This window comes from Passer domesticus, chromosome 12, assembly GCF_036417665.1.
Source record: "Passer domesticus isolate bPasDom1 chromosome 12, bPasDom1.hap1, whole genome shotgun sequence".
In the NCBI taxonomy this organism is placed as follows: domain Eukaryota; kingdom Metazoa; phylum Chordata; class Aves; order Passeriformes; family Passeridae; genus Passer; species Passer domesticus.
Window position 1 is genome coordinate 10,958,323 of NC_087485.1, and position 15,939 is coordinate 10,974,261.

General features: G+C 40.9%; 1 long non-coding RNA gene across 1 annotated transcript; it reads left to right on the forward strand.

The window, feature by feature from the left end:
* Positions 1-1,849: 1,849 nt before the first annotated feature.
* On the forward strand, positions 1,850-6,452 carry LOC135279343 (uncharacterized). Its single transcript, XR_010346615.1, has 2 exons — positions 1,850-1,990; positions 5,040-6,452. It is a non-coding gene; the product is annotated as an uncharacterized LOC135279343 (long non-coding RNA).
* The last annotated feature ends 9,487 nt before the right edge of the window (positions 6,453-15,939 follow it).

Sequence of the window (15,939 nt, forward strand, 5' to 3'; positions counted from 1 at the left end):
TATAAAACATAATTAAGATTTAGGAACAGTAGAAGAGCCTGTAACTGCTCATAATCCATCTCTTCTTTCTCCAGACTTTAAAAATAGAAATAACGAGACTTCCCAAAGGTTTGATGTTTTAATTTTATTTTGTGTTTTTGTTATTTTAAGAATTTCACTCTATAAAAGTGAAGTAAGAAGTAAAGTTTGTTACACATGTTTTTGTTAAAACTTAAGCAGCAGAATAAATAGGTGGCTCTATGAAAAACTGAACCAGGTCACTATTATTCTTGGTGATTAATTAACATCTGTGTGTTTAAATGTTGATAACTGCACCTGTTTCTTTGAAACATCCTGGGTTTCCTGTGTGGAAGAGCAGAGGGTGAGAGGCTGATCACCTGCAGCTCAAGACAAATACTGCTGTGACTAAGATTTGCTAGTCAGGTGCTATAAGAAACTGAGTCCTTGGAACAAAGTAGATGGATGATCCCTTTGTGAATTTAATGGCACTTGAATAAAAAATAATTAACCCCTTACAGTATCATATGTAGAATTTCTATCCCATACCTTTTGTTTAGTATCACTGGGATTTTAGCTATCACCTGTTCAAATCCATTGTAAAGCTCGTGGTGGCTTTGGAGCTACTGGACCAAATCTTGACAGAGCAGCTTCGGTACTTTTATAATGTAAAAGAATTATTATAACTCAGAGCTGTGGTTATCTTCCTGCAGGCAGCAAGGTGAAGGCTGTTTGACTCAGAGCCCAACACAGCCCTGTTCACCTTTGCAGCCCCATATGAATGACTGTGAACAGCACTGAGCTTGGGCAAAATCTGGGGCTTCAGTTGGTGCTGAAAGAGTTGATACTGTTCCTCCTTACAGAGAGAGTGAAGTGTCTTGCTTTCCACACTTAGATATTTAAGCAGCTAGTAATTTTAAAAAAAGGTGGTGCCTCTACTGTCCCAATATTTGCTCACAAAGCAACATCAATATTTTCCATCTTACACCGAGGTGGGATTAGATTTTCTACCCTATTCCTTTCCTACTTTTAGTACATACACAACTCTTTTAAGCAATACAGATTTGATTAAAAAAACTCAACCCAGCAGCATAAACCAAACCCAACTGTGTTCATTGAAGCGTTGTACATCATAGCTGCTACTTACCATTCTTATTCATCTGGCGTTTACAGAGAAAGCCTGTCTTGATATCTTGAAGGCACTTTTAATGAGTACACATCATGAATTTTCCAACTGCTTTTAGATTGAAAATGATTTCCTTTCTATTTGTCAGAGAATCATGTTATTTTACATTTTAAAAGGTTCTTGCACACCTCCCCAGCACCTGGATTGTAAGTGATTATTGGCTATTGTAGTTTCAAAATGAAAGTTGTAGAATTTACTTCAAGCCTGTTCAACTAAATAAAAAAGTTAACTTCTGCTTAAAAAAAAAAGAATTAAACTGCCACATAGCTACTGTACTCTCAGCTAAATACCTGCTTTGATATATTCATGCAAAAAGTTAAATCCTGCACTCCTTCTCTGTACAACACCTGTACCAGCCATCCCATCCCCTCCTGCTGAATATTTGACCTGTCAGGCTCCTCCTGTCAGGATGCTAAAAGTTTATGAGGGTTCAAAGCATGGCCCGTGCAGGCACACAGTTTGTGGTGCCTGGGAGTGGGTCTGGCCCAGCCCCATCCCCAGTGGGTGCAGCTGTGAGCAGCAGGTGAGCAGCACTGGCAGCAATGAGCCATGGAGTGCCCAGGGGCACTGACCAACCACCAAAGGGAGCAGGGGCACACAGGGGCAGGGCATCAACATGAGGGGATAAAAGGCTGGGCTAAAGAACAGGAAGGGCAGATGCTTGCAGCCTTCTGATGTGGTGAGGTGTTACTCTGTATGGGTTGTGTTTTTTTTGATATTGTATGGTAATACTCTGTGTATTGTGGCTGTCTCAGCTGTGACCTATGCTGTAACAGGACTGGTCACAACCAAGGAAAATCCTTTCAGGTAACACAGACATAGTTTCTGGTTTGGGAAGCACCCTGATAAAATTGGTTGGAGACTGTAAAGTAATTTGGGAAAACATCATATTGTGTGCATCTTGTGCTTGCCCTCATAATAGAGTAGCTCATTTTGGACACTGGAGACCAGGCTGGGTAAACCTTTGCAACCCCTATTTTTAAGTCTTGTGTTAAATGGCATTTTAAAACCACTGCAAAGGTTAGTCTGGGTTTGGAAAGTTTCAGAATAAGGAAGGTAAGGCTTAGTTTCATGAACAAACTCCATAGGCAAAATTCATGAGAGTGGGAAGGCAAGTGGGAAAATTTACTATGTTGGGTTAAGTCAGTGTTTTCCAAGCTGTAAGCCTAACTGCCAAATACTGAGCAGTAATTGATAATTTTCTTTCTTTCTCAAACTGTAGATACATTAGAAGTATTTCCTTATTTTCAAATACTACTAAAGATGAGTACACTCAGCATTGACCTGCTGTGCCACACTGGCCAAGGAACTCTCAGAGGGAGCAGATGGAGGCTCCTGCCTGTGAGTCCATGGCTGCACTTTGATCACCACTGATCGGGTGACTTTACTGACTGGGCAGTTTGGTGTAAGGAAATAGTGCATCTTTTAGTCGTAACCTTGTAAAACTTCACTTTGCATTTGAAAATATTTTGTAAGAGAAATAATTAACTATTTCTACCCATATTAAACAGATAATTGAGAATATGACTATTAAGAAGCCAAATCTAAAGAGTTGCTGATTGATTTGCTGCAAGTTACTGTGAATTAGTCTGCAAGGAAGAAAACAGGATTACCATTTAAAGATTGTAATTCAATGGCTTAGAATTTGTACCACTTCCCATTCTCATTACATTTGCAGGAATTAAGCACTTCTGTCACACAATTTAGCATTAACTAGGATAAAAGAGATTTATTGTTTCTGTTGTTATTTTGATGATCATACAGTCAAAGCAGCCAAAACCATCATTATTTTTAATGTTGGTTGGTGACGTGCATTACTGTTTGGGCAAACATGGCAGGGAGTGGAAAGGCCCATACCCCATGGATGGTCTGAAATTAAAATCTTGCTTTGATGGTCTAGCAAAGCAAAGCCATAACTGAGCAGCCTGCTTCCCACCGTGACCCCTGCAGAGGGAACATCCTTCCAGCATTGCAGGGGCAACGGAGTTAAAGGCTGCTGGCTCTCTGTGGTGTGGTAGCCCACACTTGGAGCACTTTTCAAGTGTTCCCACTCTGAATCCAGTGGTTGGGTTTGTGGTCAGACTATTAATAGTGGCCTTTGAGTGGATTCCTTGAAACGGGAGGCTTGGCAGAATCCTGGCAGCTCTCTGGCTTAAGCAATTTAATGCTCATGCCTGGGATTTAGCATACAGTCTGTTCAGTGCTCATATTTAAGGACAAATTTGCAGACAGGGAGCAGAAAAATGACTTGGTTTCTAGCTAGCTATCACATATGGCTGTTCAGTTTTTTGTGTGAGATCTTAGACTTGTTTTCCAAAACTCACCAGCAGAGAATATGATAGCAGTTCTTACGCAGAAACAAACAAAGCTCTATTTATGCAGGAAAGCTGTTTGTTTGTTAATGATCTTATGCAGGTATAGCTAATAGTAGTGATGGTAATTCATTGCTTGGAACACATTTACCCAAAATACTTGTATTTATTTTTGGGGAAGACGACATATACTGACTTCTTCAGTGCAGATATAAAGAAATATCTGTTGTGTTTTACAGAACAACTGCCTTTATTCTCTCTTTTCCTTTGTCCCTTGAGGTTTAGAGTATGACTATTTAATTAAAAAGATTGAATGAGAGACCAAGTTTAATTTTTTCTAAACAATAAACTCCAACATACTCAACAATGTCTCATGCCTTCCTGGCATTTTGACGTATGCCTGCAGCAGAGTCTATTGAATTTGGTATGTGACTAAAATCTAACAAAGAACACTGTCTACTGAACTTTAAATCTGCTTGGTTAAATCATTCAATGTGCTGAACAAGTTGTACAGCTGAAATTGAAAATAAGCAGAGCCCTTGCAAAACTCGGCCAAGAAGCAGCTTAGCTAAAATTCTCAAGATACAACTTAGGAGCTCTGGGATAATTTCTACAGTAAAAAAACTCACTGAAATGATTGCTTTATATGAATCCATTTTATTTTCTGCTCTTGTTATTTACTCATATTTCATTAATACTTAAATTAAAACTGTGAGAAATGTGCTTGGTTGCATCCTTGCGACCAGTTGCCACAATGCTTGTTATTTGGGTAAATATTACTGCAGTAAGAGCCTTGTCTGACTGGGCTGCAGAATTGGCTCAGCATTGACATCCATACAGTTAGACAATAAATCCTTCTTTTGCAGGATATAAAAACAAACAAAAAAAAGCGCCCTGTACTGGAAAAATGGAAGTGTTCTTTTGCATCTCCAGTACATCTGTTTGTCAGACAGTACTCTGCAGGGGAGACACTTCCATCTATTGACATATTGTAAATAATAAATAAAAATAACAAGGCAATACATGATCACATTTAAATAACAAATAAGCAAAATATGAGGCAACACCCACTGACCTTTGAAAGATCTACAGAGACAACATTTCATGCTGAATAGGTCCTAAGGAAATGGGCAAAAGGACATGAGAAGACTCTTAGAAATCTGATGAAGTGCTGTTTGTTATAAATCCTGGGCTAAGGGTTCAACTTTGGTCAAACTCTGTTGAAAGTAGTCATTGGAAATAAAAAGCGAGCATATTTATGAGCTGTTTAATAAAATAATCTGAAGCCATGTTAAACTTAAATGACCTGTTCCACATGGAGATTGCACCCTGAATTATATCAGGGCAGTTATAATGAAAATAGCAGGTGTCCTATTGCTTTTTGGTCAATTACCATAGTTAATGAATGAAGCAAATTTTTTATTACAATTTAATTACCCAAGATTGTGCAGCTCACTTGCAGCATCTGTTTTTTTTTTTAGTTTGTTTTTTTTTTTTTTTTAGCAAGAGCCTGCATGTTGAACCATTTTTTTTTTTTAAATTAGGTCATCTAGAGCATAAAGAGCTTGATCCAGCACTGTGCATGTGAACTTCTCTACCCAGAAGGATGGAAGATCATCCCAGTGTCAGGGACTGCATCCTCTTGCATTCTAGAGTAGAACTATTGCATCCACCTTGGTGCTGGTCTTCCCACCTTCTCACTTTTTGCTGGAGCTGTGTCTCAGCACCAAAGACCATGACCAGCAGCAGAGTGGGGTTTATATAACTACAGTCTCTGGTTTCAGGCTGTGACTTCTGCACATGTGGGAAGTCAGCTGCCTTAACTATTGAGGAAATAATTCTTATAAACCTTCCTTGCATGTCTGTCCTGATGCTCCTTCTGATGCTGTACCCCAGCCAAAATGGCACTATCAGCCTGGACACTCCCAGCCTGGTGGGCTCTAGCCCAAGCAGAAGGGACTCAGCTCTTACAAACGGGATGTCTGGATGCCACGAGGGCACTTCACTGCACTGTGCAGCCTTGGCATGTTCATTGCAAAATATCCTCATGGCTCACTGGGCAGAAAGTACCTGTGGTACTACCAGAAGGCATCAACTCAACAAATGAATTATTGAGTAAAACTCTATGGTCAGACTAAGTAATCACAAGGATCTCTTCTGCCCCTAAAATCTATTATCTTAATTCTCTTTTACCCTAAGGCCATTTTACACCCCTCTAGCAACATAAATGGACCTTAAGGGTTGAATATTTATATCCCCTTTGAGGTATTTTTCTGTTGCCAGAGTGATGCCTCAGAAACCTTTGTGCAAATGAAAATAAGGAGCTCAGAGTCCCTCAATTGCCATGCTGGAAGTTGGCTCAGGGGCTGGGGTTTTGCTTGGTTCTGTGGTTTTCCATGTCTGATCAATACATGTAGACTGTTTGGGAGTCCTTGTTTCAGTATTTTATTAACATTGATTCATGTAACTTTGTTTATGCCTTTTGTGGTGGGGATTGGCTACTTAATGGCATAACCAATTAACCACCTGCCTTTGGCATAGTGTAAAATCAAGGTGTATATTTTTCCAACACATGCTGTGAAATCATACCAACCTGTGGAGGTGTGAAAAGAAACCAAATAGTTAATCTAAAATGGTCTGGACTGTAATCTTGGAAGCAAGTCCTAATGGCTCTCAGCCAGACATCAGATGTTTCTGGGGTGTTGGTGAATCTCTGCTGGTGAGAATCTGAGTGGCACAAGGAGCTGAGTTTGAAAGTATAACAACTTGACCTGGGTTACCTGTTATTGTTATTGTGGTTATGTGTCCAAATTGGGGTTTCTCCATTAAAACCTGCAGTAGCATGGCCCTGATATGCACTATACATGCACACTCTAGGAGCAGCTTTATCTTTCTTGTGGTTTAAATGTAATCCAATAATAAACAAAAATTCCTGGTGGGTTCTTGGATTAGATGAACATCTGCTCACTAATCTGTTTTTAAACTGCATAGTGGCTCTTTCCTGTAAGCTTTTCACTTGGATGCAAAGATAGTAATAAATAAATAAAAAAAAATAAGACTCAAAAACCCAAAGAGAAATTCAGGTGCTCCAGAATCCTACCAGATAAACAATGGTATTGAGCACTTCCTGGAGTAGAGCACTGCTCCCTGCACAGAGCTCTTCACTCTGCTACCAGCAGCCCAAATGCCTCCTGCAGTGAGGGCTCTTTTTGTTTCACTGGGCATTGGAGGCAGCAACACAAGCCATGACACATGGCAGGAGAAAAGCAGACACCCGAGGACAGATTCCTCTGTTGCATAATTCCACAGCTGAGAAATGTGCCAGGGAATGCAGAATTATGACCAAGACTTTTCCAGCTTTCTTTCTCATTGTCTCCATGGCCCGGTAGAAAACTGTGACAGCTGGAAATGAGGGGAAAATGGAGCTTTATTGCTTACCAGGGTCAGATGGCCTTCAGTAATTATAGTGAGAAGTGCTCCTTTTTAATGTATCTGTTGCAAATCTGTGGACCTGGGCTGTATATTTGTAAGGATGGCTTTTTAGTCCCAACGTACTCCTGAGCACTGGCAAATGGTTCCAAGATCTCTATTGCAAATGCAGAAGTGCAGCTACTTCTGCAAGCGCCCAAGTCATTGTTATGTCTTCTCTGGGCAAGGAATAGCAAAGAGGGACAAGCTAAGCTTAAAACTGAAAAAAGACCCCAAAGTGGAAACTGTTCCAAGAAAACAGCAGGGAACAGCTTTTGCTGCTGTTTGTTCTGGATTGGGTTTGTCTATTTTAGTTTTATTTTTTTTAATTTTTATTTTGAAATACAGGACCTGTTGGCAGGGCACGTCCCCACACACTCTGGTGGCCCACAGCTGCTGGTGGCACTTGGTGGCAGCGTGGTCTGGCCACCCCAGTTTGGAGAGAGGTGTGAGGCCAAAGTGAGGAGAGGACTCAGCAGAGCAGCAATGTTGATCACAGCACACCCAGCCTTGTTGCACAAGTGCTTTAATGAGGCAACAGGCTCCTCAGAGCTGACTGCTTTGGATCACACCATGTCACCTTCTGTCACACCGCGTGGAGCCCTAAGCGAGGCTGACGTGGTGGAACTCAGGGGATCCTGGTGTGGAATGTTATTACATGCTGCAGTGTGTGAGACAATCAAAGTTTGCCTCTCCTGGCATCAGGTGCTTGCTCTCCGCTCCTGCAGTGGCCCTGCAGTCCAGCTTCCAGCAGGGGGTCAGCAGGGTTGGTGTTGGGAAGAACTGGGATATTTTCATTAAGCAATTTCATATCTCATTAGCAAATTTTCATAAAGTGATAATGCAGTGGCAATATTAGCTGTATTAATCCAGTATGAAAGTCACTCTCATGCTAGGGAAAAGTGCTAATAAAAGCCTTTCATTTTATACAGTCTAGCAGCACGTGCAGCAGTGTGCTCTTAATAAAATGTTGCAGAATTTTAATCTCCCAGAATCAGTTCAAAGCTTTGGAATACAGTGAATTAATACCAATTGAAAGTTTTAAAGTTTATCTTTACCTTCACAATAACTGCCAGCTCTTAGTAAAACCAAGAATTTTTTTACTTAAACAAACCCCGAAAAAACTGAACAAAACCCCAAAAATTTTCATTTAAGCCTGACAGACAGAAGGGATTTGTGTTGTTGTACAGCACCAGATAAAAGCAGCATCTAGAGCTGTGCTTCAGTTGCCAGGACGACAAACCACTGCCACACACTCAGCCGTGTGGACTGTGAGGGAGATCAGACCCTCTGTGATGGATCAGCCCAACCAGCAGCCCCATGACAGACACAGGGTGACTTCTGGGGGATGCTCCTACTTGGCCAATACTTGATCTGAGGGAAAAATATAGGGCCACACCTATTTCTAATTTAATCTTTACATGTTAAAGCTTCTTGTAAGGAGATGAATTACAACATGCATCCAAGTGTTTTTCTACATTTTGCAAGCCACTGGCTTTCGTCTCACTCAGCCACTCTCTGCTCATGCTATGAGGTCTGTTTTTGTAGACTAAGCCATCTAAAGCCCATCTGAAATCAGAAACCAGTCTTGCTGAGTGACTGGTTGCAGAGGGAATAGGTGCAGGGCAGACTTGCCCTTCTCCCATTTCACAGCTGGTCCCACCCTGGTGGGTCACAGAGGGCCAGACCAGTCCTACCAGTGAGTGGGAACCCCCTCTGCCCCCCTGCTCCTGTTCATGCTGTCCCCAGTGCAGATGTCAGGCCATAAACTCAGGCTCCGATACAGGCAGACCCTCTGGGGAAGGTATAAAAACTGTGTTTAATTCCAAGCTCAGCCCTGTGTCCTCCCCATGCAGGGAACATCAGCTGGTGCTGAGGCACAGTGCTGGGTCCGAGGTGGGGTCACTAATTAATTCCAGCAGTGGATGCTGCTGCAGATCAGATAGTTTATGCACAACGAATTTAATTAGGTTCTGGTTTCTCTTTACTGTTTCATCAATTAGTGTGAGCATAAAGTGGTTTGTAAAAGGATCAATAGGGTGGGGTTTTAATTACTTAGAGAACATTGTTTACATTATTTATCCCATGGTCAGTCAGGTGGTTTTTGTTTGTAAAAGGGAGTTGGAGGCTAAAGGGCTGCTGCAGCAGCTCTGCTGAGGCTGGTTAACCTCTCATTGTGTAAGGAATGCTGCTCACGTGAATAAGTGCTCTGTAGTTTTGTCAAGAGATGTAGATAAATGCTGCCTAGAAGTAATCAGTTTCTTTAGTTTCATTCTGCATAAAGAGTTTCTAAGTTTAAAGACTCTTTTCATGAATGGGAAAATATGAAATCAATTCCATTTATCTGAATGAATCTTTCAGCGAGCTCAGGGTTTAGTGTGGGGGCACTGCAGGCAAAATGTAACAAATGCAGCAGTATAAAAATGATTAAAGCATGATGAGCAAGGTTATAGAGATAAAAATGAGTGAAAGAATTGGAAAAGTGCAAACAAGAAATCTGAGTGATACTAAGGGGTTTGTCTATTTTTCATGTTTACTTCTTCAGCGTTCATAATTTTTTGGTCCATCATCAATCACTGTCAATTTGAAAAAGTGCTATACTTAAGGTCATTTATTCAGGGCTATTGGAGGCTAAAATTATGCAGTTTCAGTCAAATATACGTGAATAAAGACTGTCATTTCTGATTAATGACATGTGACTTCAGTGTCTTACAGAATCATCTTGCCATCCAAGCTTTACAAAAAGGTTATTATGTAAAGCTTCTTCCACAATATATCTAATTTTCCTCTTAGAACACTGGAGAAGCCATTTTGCTCCCATTAAAATCAGTGCAGATATCCCTTATGCCAGTGGTAATTACTCCACAGTTTTGGAGTTTGCCAGAATAAGTAAATTTTTGTGGAACACAAAATTGCATTACTGAGGATGATTACAAAGCTTGTGGTTTTTGCTGCTGTTTCAGAGTTTGCTTTTTATTTTAGCTTTAAGAGAAAGCCTAGTCTTTTATTGGAAAAAAATATCTATAGAAAACTCTAATCTTATGCAATGTATTTAAAACCACCACCACATATGGCATTTCAGCATTAATTACTGTTTTTCATGATTCACCATTTCCCTTATCTCCCAGTGCATAATGCAGCCCTTGTGTGCCTTCCTCTGAGGAATGGGTGAGTTTAGAAACTTCAGGGCAACGTCAGGAAAGGAGAGAGGGGGGAAAGGAGAGGCACTGGTGCCAGGGGCTGCAGGAACCCTCCCCAGGCAGCCTGTTCTCCTCAGTGCTCCAAGGAAAATCTCCCGGCTGCCTGTGCAGCAGCGTGGGCAAGCACAGAGCACTCGGTGCCATATGTGCTGTCACTGCTACTTCTCACTCCTGCAATGGACTCAGATAGCAGCCCTGGCACAGGCTGGCTCCTCTCAGAGCTGTTTTCTCACTCCAGGACAGATCATCCCTCTCGCAGTAAAGCTTTGTTCTGAGGGAAAAGAGGGAGTTTCTTTCTCTGCAGTTTTGCCTCCTGTTGCCGGGGCAGAGTTCAAGGTCATGCCAGGAGCCTTGGTGTCTCAAGGTACCCAGAGGAGATTCTGCAGGAAATCCCCCTGTGTTGCTGTCCCTCTCTTCAGTGCTTCATGGTATCAAGAGAAACATTAATAGTTTAAAATCTCCAAATTTCCGTTCCTACAGCAGGGGTGATAGTGGTAAGGCTGCAGCTGTATTTATTAGTTATCAGAAACTTTTATCCTAGTGGTGTTGCTGGTAAAAGGCACTGCTCCATCAAAATACTTAAGAGCTTTCTCTGAAGTCTGGTTCTTTCATAGAAGCCTGGATTTGTTTTCCTCTTTTTTGAAGGACATTAGCAAGGCACACTTCTTCACTTGAGTAGCCATAAAATGAGGGAAGTGTGACAAAGATGGCACTATCAGAGGAGCTGGAGCTACTGCTGAGACCCCAGTTGTCCATAGAGCTGAGCAGGCAGTAATGCAACTCCCACACTGGGTCATCTTTTAAAATCATCTTTTAATTTCTCTGGTTGGAAAAAAATGTACAGTGAGCAAGTGCTCCTGCCAAACACCCTTCCCTGGCCCTTCTTTTCTCTGTGTGCCTGCATGTATGGCTCAGTACCAGCTCATTAGATGACTTCAGGTGCTATATGGGCTTGCATTTTCTAGGAGGAGAATTTTCTGGTCTTGCCATAAGCCTTCAGAGGCAATCCCCAGCTCTGCTGGGAGGGGGCAGGTTGTGCAGGAGGCTCCCAGAGCTGCTGGTGCAGTGCTCACAAGGCTGGGACCCCACACTGCTGCTGCTGTTTGTTAACTGTGGGGAGCCCTGTGGTACAGCTCTGCGTGTCTCTGCACACAGTAATAAAAACTGACTTGGGATAATCCAGTAGAAAGGCCTAACAGCCCAGTGAATCGATATTTATCATATCATGTCAGAACAGAGCTATTGGTCCACACTCTCCCCTTGAATCCTCCTAGTTTTACTGGTTATTGCTTTTTACTATGGTTTAAAAGACTAGAATCTGTAATTTGTATGCATTCCATACTATGAATGAGGGGAATGACTATATTAAGTACAAAAGTTAAGATAAGGAAATTTTTTAAAGATAATTATTTCTCCAAGACATAATTTTTTCTATTTCTCAAAAAGATTAAGGTAAAATTTTGTGTTGCTGTGTAGATGCACAACACATTACACCTCTACCTTTCTATTTTGTTTATTCCAGTTACTTTAGCTGTGTTAGGAATGTCCTTTGACTTGAATGGAAACAGCTCTTTCAGAGTAATTGTTGGGACAGACAGAATGCTCCTTGGGAACTGTATTTCCAGCCCCATGAGGTGCCAGTGCTGGTGAATGTGCTTGAGGTGAGTACTTGGGAAGTGACTGATTCCTGGTCCAGGACAAACAGCTTTTGGGTGGGATGAGTTGGAAGTGCACGACATCTCCAGGAGGCCCTGTAAGCCAATCTCATAGTTGCTCTTTTGTTTCTAAATGCTTATTTTGCAAAAGTCTTCTTTTGCTTTGCTTGCAGCAATGTTTGAGAAGTTGCTGAGGTGCTGTCCTTTTCTTTCCCCTCCCAACCAATTGAAGGTTCAAGTATTATCCCTGCATGCTGGATAATTTTGATCATTATCCAAATGGTCAATCAGAGTAGGTTCAATGGAAGCTTCCCTAAAATGAATACTACTTGTCTAAAGAAAAATGCCATTTAGTTCAATTTCTTTTGTATTTATGTTCATGGTGCTGGTACTAGAGACCCACACATTTGGGTAGGAGTGTTATACAGTATTTAGTGGTTAGGAGCTACAGACATAGAAAATGTGCTGATTCAATAACCTGTCACCTTCTGCTGAGTAAGGGATTTGTTATGGCTCTGTGATTGCACAGGGTGGATGCAGAACATCCCATCCCAAAGCCTTTTTCTGCTAAGGCATAGTAGTGGCTCCACAGGTGGCCATGCTTTTGGGGGTGTACTTCTGATGACTTTGAAGGCCGTCACTGCTTAAATTTATGACCATAAATTGTGAATTTGTCAATGTGATATACACAGAATCAGGATTTGTTAATATATGTGTATTAATGTCAGTGAAATATGCATGCACACACACTTATAATGTCAGTTATATGCCTTAGTGTTAAATTCACAGCAGAATTAATAGAGAATTTGATCTAATGTGAAAAAAAAGTGGTGCTCAAAATGTGAAGGTCTTGCTAGAAAGATGAGTTACACCAAGGCAGATAAGATCAAGAGGAAAAATAAAATCACATGTGAAGGGAAAAAGATTTTGGGAGATAAATAGACAACAATAGTAAGAGGAGTAAGAGCAATGGGAAAAACCTCCTATTTGCATTGTATAGTATGACATTGTCCTATTTTATGCTGTTTTTTCTCTGCAAATCAAATGGTATCCAGAATCATGGCATGATATAGTTGAATCAACTCTCATCAATTTTGTTTAAGGACTACAACACAGGACATCTGTAATATAGGACTGTTCATATTTCTTGTGGTTCTGATACTATTAAAGCTACTTAAGTGTCATGACATGTTTATTTATGAGATCATCAAAGCCACTTAATAACTTTCTCTTGGTAACTTGTTTACATCTGTGTAATACAGAGCCAGATTGTGCAGCCCACAGCCACATCGGTGAGCACTTTCTCATGCAAGTTGTGCCACTGACATAAGGGTTTCACAATCTGGCCCATAATGTATCAAAATACACAAGGCCAAAATCTTATCGCTTACAATCATGTAAATCTGGCTTTAATCCATTTAAGCTCCAAGTTAGGTACCTAGATATAAATCAGTGAAATTTCGTTGGCTTCAGTATTTGTTTCAGCAGAGCTGCTCTGATTTACACTGGGAAGATCAGGCCCATTAGATTTGCAATTCAGAAATGCATTTGCTCCACTGAATGTGTAAATGTTGCGATAGCCAAAATTAACATAGCCACAAAGAAAGATTATTTTCCATGCTGGCTATTTAAAATATCTCTTTGCACAATATAAACAAAGAGAATTATGTCAGAGTTAGAAGCAAGGAGGTTTAAGAGTCGCTTATGTCTTAACCTTTACACTGGCTATGAGTACATCAGTTCCTACAAGATGAACTGCATTATAAAGTAAATAGATCTGCTTTAAAGAAAGGTCAGGACACATGTTCTGCTAAAATCTAATTTCAGTCTATTGCCCTATAACCTACTGCTCTCTTGAATACAACAGATATAATAGTAAAGAGCCTGCATTTAATTATCTGTGATATAAAGCCTCCTTATCCTCCTGAGAATATTCACAGGGATAATAGAAGGTATTCTCAAAATTCTGTATTTACTTCAGTATAGTGAGTGCATTCTGTTTTAACTGTCTTTCTTACTTTCTGGAAATGTTATTTTAGCACCTCTTATACCCTTAATTCAATTTTATATTACTTTTATGTCCTAGATTGCCTAGATTGTTTTACAGACCCAATCAAACCCTATTGTGGTGCCATTAGCTAGTGGTGAGTTCCTGTGAGTGCAGTAAGAGCAAGCTTTGCTCCTCATCTCTATATGCACTGTTTGCAGCTGCCTGTTTTTAAGATGAATTACATTAGGATTCAACAGCTTAATAATAACATTAATTTTGCCTGGTAAAAGCCAGAAGAGCTTTAAAGTGGAGAGAACTTGCCACAGTAACAGTGTTAGCCTGACAGAGAAACACCTACAGATAATATGTAGAGTTAAGTAAAAGAATAATTTAGGTGGGCTTTGTCATATTGTAACTGATGTACCATGCAGGCCTAAATCAACACGTCATTTGGAAAGGAGAGGGTCAGTTAGCTTCCACTGGTGATCATTCAAGCACTGGCCTAAAATATTTAAGCAAAGTTCAGGAAACAAAAGAGAAAAACACCTGTCTGTGGTTCAGATCTGCATGAGGACATTTTTGTCCCATGAGTGATACTGTAAACAGGTTTGTGCAAAATGTATTATGAACTGGTATTAACTGGCCTAATTACTGAATAAATCAGAGTAATTCCATCAAGATCCAAGAGCAGAGGATCGGGCCTGAACTGCCCAGAACAATTTTTCTCACCTGGATCCCAGGAAGGACTGTCCTAGAGGATGCTTTGAAAGTAGGTGATCCCTAACAATTACTCTTTCAGCAGAGTTTGAGGTTGTTAACTTGATTTTTGCAGATGGGTAAGGATCCACTCCCTGTAGTTGTATCCAGGAAGGGACTGAGCTGGCCACATTCATTGCACACACTTCTGCCTTCGTTCCTCCATCTAGCACCAGCTCCACTGTCTTAAGATTGTTGTTTAATGTGTAGGTAAATCAAAACATCACATATTTATAAACAGACTGCCCTGGAGTCTTTTCCATTGAAGACACTCATTTAAGGTAACATTCTGTCATCATTTGGAATGCATCATTCATGGTGAAATCCAGGATTTTGGAAAAAGAAAGAAAATTACAAAGCAGGAAAGGAAAAAGGAAGGAAAGGAAACAGGACAGCTCCTAAAGCTGTCTCAGGAAAATGGATAGCCTGAGTTCCTACATCTGTCAGTAGCTTGGGGATTGGTTTGGAAATGCCTATGAAATTGCTACCCAAAAAGACATTCTCTTTGCTTATGGAGTGGCCTACTGTGTTATTGTCTTGCTGGAGCGTGCTGCTTTGGTAGAGTTTATGGCAGAAGATGCTGGTAAGAAGCACATCACTTTGGGTGTCACTGCACCTGTGAAGGTCTTCCCTGCTGCCAACCCCCAGCAGCTGAAGCCCAGGGAAGGTCTTGCAGGCTCCAGATGATTCAATCTTTTGCTCTGCATGCTGATGAGTTTAATAGCACTATTTGAATCTTTCAAGGAAAAAAAACCCAAACTAACTAAAAGAAAAAAATTGCAAAATGGTAAATACTTATGTCAGTTGTTTCAGTCTTGCTGCTTCTTGATTTCCTAGACATTTATCTCAAAAAGACTTCACACCTGGTGAAAAGCCACAGCACAAAATGAGTTCCTGGGACACTGGCACTTGCATATTTATTTATATGTTTATTTATCCTCCTATGTCTCCTTCAGGGATCCCCATGGGTCCCACGTTCAGTCTGGCATTGCCCTGATCCCTTTGTGGAGGAAAAGGACGAGATGACCCAGCTGCAGTGGGGGCAGAAGAGGGGCTTTGAGCGCCCTCCCTTGTGGCTGTGTGGTTTTCCTGGTTGACGTGTCCATAAGAGTGTTGCAATCTGGTGCAGCTCAAAATTAGAAAAGATGTGAAAGCATGTGACTGTGCTGGTGGAGCTGCCTTAATCGTACCCAAAGGAGACCAATAAATTCCACCTAGAAGCAAGAAAATGCCTCTAATTCTCCTTTAGGGAGAATGTCTATAACTAACTTTCCTATTCCAGTGCAATGAGACCTAGCAGTCTCTGCAGAGACTCCTGGTTTTACTGTATCAAATTTTCTTGGAAACCTTAATACTGCCACACAGGAGAGTTCCT